The sequence below is a fragment of the Balaenoptera acutorostrata genome, chromosome 7, assembly GCF_949987535.1.
Source record: "Balaenoptera acutorostrata chromosome 7, mBalAcu1.1, whole genome shotgun sequence".
NCBI lineage: Eukaryota > Metazoa > Chordata > Mammalia > Artiodactyla > Balaenopteridae > Balaenoptera > Balaenoptera acutorostrata.
The window spans coordinates 50,549,458-50,557,394 of NC_080070.1; positions in this window are offsets into that span (position 1 = coordinate 50,549,458).

A 7,937-nucleotide genomic window follows, 5' to 3' on the forward strand; every position below is an offset into this window, starting at 1 on the left:
CTCTGGTTCAATAACTCTGAGGTTGCCTCGGAATTCCAAAGGGGAGAGCAAACTTTCCCTCTGCCCAAATTAGGAGCGCCAGGAGCCAGCTTTCGGAGGCACCACGGTGCAGAGCGGCTGTGGCCGCGCCGCATCCCTGGGCCTAACTTTAATTGCTGCACCAGCGCGGATGTTAATGACTTCCGCTGCTCTCGCCGGCGTGCAAAAAGATGATTTTTGTGTGCGAGTGGGCCTGCGTGCGGAGACTGGCCAGGGCCGACCCCCATCCCGGGGCTGGAGGGCCGAGCTCTGCTGGGTCTGCGGAGCCCTGGGTGGGGGCTGGGAGCCGGGGGGGCGCCGGCCGCGGGCGCCGAGGCCGCGCTGCGCTGGGGGCGCGCTGGGGAGTTTGAAAGAAAGGCCCGGGCAGGACCGAGGCGGACGCTGGCGGGATTTCTGACGGGGCTGTGGCAATACGTCTCCGCGGGCCGGGGTCATTTGGCAGCACTGAACCGAGGTGGCGGCCTTCGGGGCCGGGTCGCAGGCTGGCTCGGGAGAGCCCGAGGGTGCAGAGGCCGGCCGGGCGCGGGCGGCACCTCTAGGCTGGGTCCCTGGGTCGCCAGGCCGAGCCCAGGCCGCTGGCGCCCGCGGGACGCTGGGGACCGCGTGTCCCCACCTTGCTGGGGAGGGCTCAGCACCCCCTCCCCCTTACCAGGGACCAGGCCCTGAACCTTGTTTGCCTGCACGTTCTTTTTATTTCGGTGGGACTGTTCTCACCAGCCTGTGAGTCTGAAGCAATAAACTTTATGGCCGGATTTAACTTTAGTCTTTGAATCCCCAAGCTAAATGAAAGGCGTTACAGTGCTTTCTTTTCTTCTGCCTTGCCTTTCTTATTCTTTCCTTTTCCTCTCTTCTTTTGTAGAATTTAAAATCTATGCACAGGACCCTCAAAAGGCAACTTAGGCATCTCCCTAGATAGCACTAAAGATTAATTTATTCCCCCTCAATATACAGGCAAACTCTGTCTTCCAAACTGTGCCCTAAAGTTTGGGGGGAAATCGAGGTGTCTTCAATGTCCAACTTAAAAGTCCCCAGAACCATTAGGTTGTTTTTCCTCACACATCATAAAGGGTAGTTTAGGGAAGAAATTGGTCGTTTGTCCGTAGGAGATTTCCGCCTTTCTTTTGTTAGTTGCTCTTTCTGTTTGATCCCAGGAAATTTACATAATTTATGATCTCCAAAACAGTCCCCAGTATTGCACCAATGGGTGAGATAGATTTTTCCTAGGTACAATTCCACCTTGGTCTCAGCCACCCTTTCTGGCCCCAACCCTCTACATTCTTCAGTGGCAAAGCCATGACTGGGGACACTGTGGCCTGCCCTGGGGTCTTTCTCTGAATGGGTACCCACAAGGGATCTAGCAGATTTCCCCCATCCTGTATGAAGAACTAAGCCAAATCCTCCAACTCAGAAATGAAACAAAAAAATGAGATCTTCTGTCTCCAAATGCTTTTCTCCTTAGGAACTAGCTAGGTGGTTCTCTGCAAGTGCTAATTGGTAAAGATATTTAGTAAGTCCTTAAAGTGAAAACATTTAAAGTGTAGAGTTGGAATTTCCACAGACTTTATTGTGCAGAGGCCACTTACACTCAACATAAGTCCAACAGATGTCCCCAAAGTCAGAGGTTCAGAAAGCAAAACCTGGGAAGTTTTTTGAAAAATCGAAACCCTCCCACAAGTCCCACTCCTCTTGAATAGTGGCAAGGCAAATCCCTGAGGTCGTTTTGTGTAACCTGTTAAAGTGAGCATTTTCTGAGAGCAGTTCAGCACTCAGGAAGATGTGTCTGCACCTTAGTGGGAACCAGAATATAAACTTTATTTGGGTTCTCTTTTATTATTTTATATGTCTGTGAGAATTCTGGAGTCTTTCTTCTGCTGCTCTGAGTTTCAGATTCTTTACTGGAAAATACTAGGTTAAGGTTTTATTTTAGTTATTCATTTGGTGATCTTGATTGAGTGATTTCTTGGTGACTAAAATTAGCGGCAGAAAAAAAGAGTGATAGAGCTGCTGGCAGGTTCATTTGAGTAACATGCCTGGAAGAAGTGTCCACACCACCTCTGTGGTCACGTCCCACTCTGGGTATGGGAATGGGCAGAAAGTTTCTTGGACCAGCATCACACAATATGGGGGAATCTTTCCCAAGCATTAAAAAAATTACAGGCTATAAATATTGTCAGCTTGCTTATTTCTGTCTGTTGTAATCATCATAAAACTTCAGAGTTTAAGACGGCAGGCCAACTCACATGTGGTTAAATGACTTTAAAATACAGCATCCAGTCAGACCTATGTGAGTGTTATTGTAGGAATTTTTTTCTTTCTTCCTATTTTCATAGGAAGCATAGTAAGGAGGATGGCTGGTTATCTGCTCATTTTGTAAATAAGTTATTTTTTTCTCATGCATTCTTTTGGGTTGCTTTTGCAGAGGAACTTACTTAGGAAAAAAATCTCTGTCACTAAGGGCTTTATGAAGACATCTAGCCTCAGCTGGTGGCAGAAGTGTTTGTCTGTGCTCCTAGCTTTGTAAAAGAAGGCATCCGAAACGTGCCAGGCCCCGTTTGTTTCTACAAGCTGAAGAGACAATATTTCCTGAACTATAAATATAATAGGAAGCTTCTGGTCACACTTACTTAGGGGTTTGTTAGGGTTTCCATGCTCTAATTTCACAACGTTATGCCAAGATTCCTTTTTCCCCCCCTGTTCTTTCCCCCACTTCATTGTTGGCAGCTCTGGAAGAGCAAGACAGAATTTTCTACCAGAAACGGAGTCATGTTCATTTGTTGAGATGTGAAGAGTATTATATCCAAACAACTAGTGAGGGGAGAGCAAATTACATCCTGAAAGATAGGCTATTAAAGAGGAAAACAATCCTTTTAGCTTGAAAGATGCCCTGCAAAGCCTCTCCCCCACCTTCGCTCTGGAGTCTGTCCGAGGTTTGCCCACCATGGAGAGTGCAGAACGTTGTGGGCGCCATCCCTTTGGCTTCTAAGGCAGAATTTCTTTCTAGACAATGACAAAACTATAAATGGGGCTTCCAGACAGGGCTGAGGGGGTCTGCCTAGGCTCCCACCCACATAGGAGAGGGGAACCACAGTCCTAGCCATTCGAAACCCCAGAACCGAAAGATCTGCCTAGGACTGTTTATTTGGTGTTTTTTTGCAAAGAAAGATGCCTTTCTCCCACCAGTTATCTCCCCCACAAACCGGTCTTTTCAATAATAATATTTGTTATGAAGGTTATTGGGTACTTATTGCGATTTTGTGAAGCAGCCCTTGCTGGAGGTGAAGTCTGTCATCGCCTAACAAATGACGCCCGTGCAGTTCACTGCCGGGTTAAGTAAATGCAGAGAAGATAAATCTGCACACCCTAGGAATCGCCAGCAGAGCACGCTTTAGTACAAGTTCACAGTCAACTCTCCTGCCTGGGCCAGCTTTCCCAACAATTAGGGCTGCGTCTTTATTTTTAAATAAAGGAAAAGTCTCCCGCTTCCATTGCCTGCTTTCTCCCCGTCTTTTTTTTTTTCCTTCGCTTTTTATGAGGTTCCCCTCGCAAAAGCCTCCTACTCCAAATTTTCCTTGTAAACGTAATGATGAGTGATTTTAAAATAATCTCATTCCTATTTAAGTGATGACAAAAGGAGGTAGGAGGCTGATTTGACAGGAAATACAGTCACAAACACACAAAAATATCCAATTCACCCTCTTACTCCAAAAGGCAGTGGCAGAAGCAGGGCATCCCTGAGCTCCTGGGGTGGGGGGCTTCCCCTTGAAAGAAGAGGCACAGCTTTGTGTATCTTTGTGGTTGTAACTGCAGGTCAAAAAGTTGAGGGTCAAAAGTTTACGTTGTGCAGCGCTCTTCGTCATCTGCCCAGACAGAGTTTGATGTCAATGTTAGAGTTGCGATCTTGACTATCAGCACAAAAGATAAAATGGCTCAGAGTGACGCGTGTATCACGGTATGGACTCCAGGTGAACCCTAGTGGTTGAATGACCTCAATTACGAAGGAAAGCATAGAAAAATTCCTCTTTTCAAGACTAATACATGCTGTATTTCATCTTGAATTATCGCTCCCATTCTAAGGGAATAGCAGCAGGTAAATAGGCATAGGTTATTGAAACACCAACACCCTAGATGCTGGAGAACCAGGAGTCTGTTTGTGGGTTTGTCACAAAATTAAAAAGCTCAAACTCATCAGTGGACCTTTAAGAAATAATGTAGCAAGTTGCCAATGTTCCATCATACCTTCAAAGGAAAGAGATCGGGCAGGAAACTTCCTTTATTTGAAAACTGTGATTTTGATTGGCCAGTTTTTTTCCTTTTTAGTACCTATAATGATTCCTAAAGTGTGTGAGAACAAGGGCAAACACAGGCACTTCTTGCAAAATGTATCCTTTGCAATTTTCAAGGACAGAATGCTTTTTCTGAAACTGCCACCCACTAAATGCAAAGAGCTGGGAAGGGGAGAAAAGAAGTGGAAACCCTCCCAAAAGGGGCAGGATTCCTCCACCCTCTCCACCAGTGAGAAAATGCTTATTGGTACCAGGAAAATATTCCTGTTGTTGAAAGTTTTTCATTATGTTTTTTGTGAACCCTACACTGAATGTAAGAGAAATGCTACAATCTATGGGTGAATAAACTGTAAAGAATATGCCGTTTGAGCAGGAAGGTAGAATCCACAAATGCCAGACCTCTTCTCAAGACCACCGTGACAGACTTCTATTCTCCAGAAAATACTCTTTAAAAATACATTTGGAATGAAAGCCAAGGAGAGGGGAAGCAAGCTAAGGAGGGAGGGCGGGAGAGTAGAAAAGAAAGGGAATAGTGTGTGAGGGAAGCCTACTGGAACCATGCCTTGTGTGTGCGCTGCAACTGGAGAGCTAAACAATATTTTATTTTTCATGCACCTATATTAACGTTAAGTGTTGGTGCCATTAGCACCTATTTTCTGGGGGACATATTTTCCTTTTCTGTGTATTGATCTTCAAGTAATTCGTGTAGGGAAACAGAGAAGAGAAAGATGACATTTTTTCCCTAGGTTTTTCTTTTAACTTTAGAGATAAGCTAATTCAACTACTCAAAATGTAGACCCTTGCAGGGACATTTAAGATCATCCCACTATAGTCTGCTTGATTAGATTTGCTGGTGCCAGGTATGTTCAGGGGTAAAAGCAAATATTTCCCAAACACTGCCTTTGTGGAAGTAGTCAGGTTGCTTCCACTGTGCAATGTGTAAAGTTTTCACTCTGGCCAAGAGCTTGAAGCCAAATGGGGGTGTGCCAGATGAGAACAGAGGAAAAGGAACAACTGTGGTGACTGCTGTTACAGCAGCGAACACTTCACCACATCTGGGCCAGTGAAATGGAGAAAACGGAATCCCCCCATTACTCACCAAGACAATTATGTGTCTCTTTGAGAAAACCCTGTTATTGTGTTATTGGTTAAAAACGCGCCACACCTTAGGAACGTGTCAGCTTCAATAATCACAGACACCTCTTAGCTAGTTTTTCAAGTCAAAGAAAATGTACCTGCAGAAGTTATTGATTTTAGAGTGCTTACTTTATTTGGAAGATTTTAATCTTTAGGCCTTTCACACAATCCTGATTAAAATTAATGTCTAATCCGGATATGAATTTCATATGCCTTATGCCTGGGTTGTGTTCATTAGTATAAACTACTATAAGGAAATTACCCCCAAACAATTAATTGGTCAAATGGCTGATAAAGTATTGCTTCTCTAAAATCCTATGCCGACTGTAGGTGGGGGAAGCCCTCAGATGCCACCATCAGGCATTTTGAAATTCAGTCCTTCTCCTGTGCCCTCCAGAGACGTGCTTCAGACAGCGAACAGTCTGGGGGACTCTCGCTCTAGAGAACAAAGGACAAATACAGTCAATACATTCCATAACGTTTACATTTCCTTTGCTCCCCCTGCCTTGGTTTTCCCTGAGAAGGAGTGACCTGGGCAAAGCACCCCGCTCTCTAAAAGACACTGTATAGACCTTTTAGAAGCGCAAAGTCCAAGGCCGAGGTGAACTTCAGGTCAGCGCGTCTAACAAATATGAAAATGTCGGCTGGTGAAGGGCGCGCCTTGTGATTTAACAAAGACTGTCAATGTGTAAGATTAATAAGAAACAAAATGCACACGGTGTCACTGTTCGGTCACTTTGAAACTTGGGACAGGGCTGCATTCAAGAGGGAAGGCTGTTCCAAATATATTCAAAATGATTCAAATCAGATTCAAACTAGGCTGCAAAACACTGCCCCCCTCTCGCCTCCCTCTCCCTTGGACTCCCTTCACTCTCCTTCTCCATCTGGGACTCGAGGACATGATGAAAAGTTATTTCACTTAATGGGACTTTAAGAAAGCTTTTGTTGGGAATATATGTTATCCCTGCACGTGGAAATGAGCAAATGTGCTTACCAGTTTCCCAAGAAAAGGATAACGCTTTCACCCTGCTTGGGACTGGAGCCAGTTGGCGTGCGGAGATTAGCACACCCCCTCTCTGCTCGATTTCAGGGCATCCCATCTTTTTTCCGGCAAGATGCTGCTGGTAAACCTCAGTTTATTTATTAATTGAGTTAGTTTCTTCCTGGCTTTACTTTGGTGTCTTGGATCGCATATGAAGGCAAGAGTTTTTTTGTTTTGTTTTTCAAAAGATTATTTGACTCAATGGAATGATGCTATGGCTTGCAAAGAGAGATTGTGGAAGGATCAGAAAAGGTACTGAGATTGTTTATTACAGCCATAAATCTTGCAGTAAAATGTCAAAATGTCGGTGTGTGAGATAACACTTGGTGGTCCTGGCTCCGTTTGTGTTTATGATACGAACCACAAAGACAAGTTACAGGCCTTGGGGGGATTCTGTGTAAGCCCATCTTCCTAAAGTAATAGAACCACATGAAACACAGGCGCAGTTAACTCGTTTAGGTTAACCATATACAAAACAGTGCCCGAGCCTCGTTAATACTTTAAAATAGAAACTTGGTAGAAGGTTCTGAGGCTAAACAACATGAATTTTGTGTTTTAGTGTCTGTAAATAATATTGAACAGACACGGTTAAGACCTTAGTCTGATGACACGAGGAGGGAGGCAAAATTTCCTTGTCATGTTTTTTCTTCCCAGAAGCTTAGCCCAGTTTTGCTAATTACTTTATGTATGTACATATTATTCATGTTATATAGTACATATATGTGTATATTATTTTTTTCTTGCTGTAGAGAGATATTGGTTTAGGCAGCTATATCACAGGCTAGAGAGTCTAGAGAGGATTTCTAAAGATTTACACTCAGCGTTGATTTCTGTCTGTGGCTTAGATTTCATTTTTAAAAATTTTCAGGGTGTGCCATGTCAATGGACAGCACTCTTCACAGACACACATCCAATGTGGAAAACCTCTTTGTACCACTTCAGGGTGACTGCAGTTAGAAAGCTAACATGATCCCTTTTTTAACCTCTTTTCCTAAATTAGTTTAAAGATTAGTCACATATAATGGGCTTTATGTGGCTAAGCATTAAATGACTATCCATCAAATGGATATATTCCAGCATTTAGTAACTCATATGAGTAACCGATATAAATGAAGATAGAATTCACATTCCTTTGGAAGTGTCTCCAGGCTTAGGCTATGACTTTCCTTGCCTGCGTCCCAGACTCAGTTGTGAGAAGGCAGTTTATATTGCTCTTTGAAAAACCAACTAAGGTGCACCAGCTGAAAAATCCTTGCTTTACATGCCAATATGAAAGTGTTTTTAGAATGGTGACTACGCTAGTTAAATGCACTGCTTTAATCTAGGCTGAAAAGTAGAGGATCTAGGTGTGTCTGTCACTCAGAAAAGGAAAGGGAAAGTACACACAACGAGTAAGGCATCAGTATTTACTTCGAAGATCAACATTACGTGGAATT